We start from the raw sequence: 309 nt of genomic DNA on the forward strand, positions 1-309 counted from the left end.
TATTATCGTGCTAACGTCATTGTCGAGTTATCTTCATGTTGAAGCTGTATCTTTCTCGGTGGTCGACAGTGGGACCCCGTTCAAACAGCCAATCACTTTTTATAAATACTCACTTCTAGAGAAAACGCCGTACAAATCTGGCGGTTTCTAAACAAATCGCCGTGCAAAATGCACGATGAAGTCCCAACATGCGAAAATGGCTGGTATACAAAAGTCTAGTATAAGCGTTGACATGCAAAGATGTACTATAAATCGCCGTGCAGTTTGCAATATAATAATTTTGAACGACAAACAAACAATGCAACTGGA

The sequence above is a fragment of the Phytophthora parasitica genome, assembly GCF_000247585.1.
Source record: "Phytophthora parasitica INRA-310 unplaced genomic scaffold supercont2.26, whole genome shotgun sequence".
NCBI lineage: Eukaryota > Oomycota > Peronosporomycetes > Peronosporales > Peronosporaceae > Phytophthora > Phytophthora nicotianae.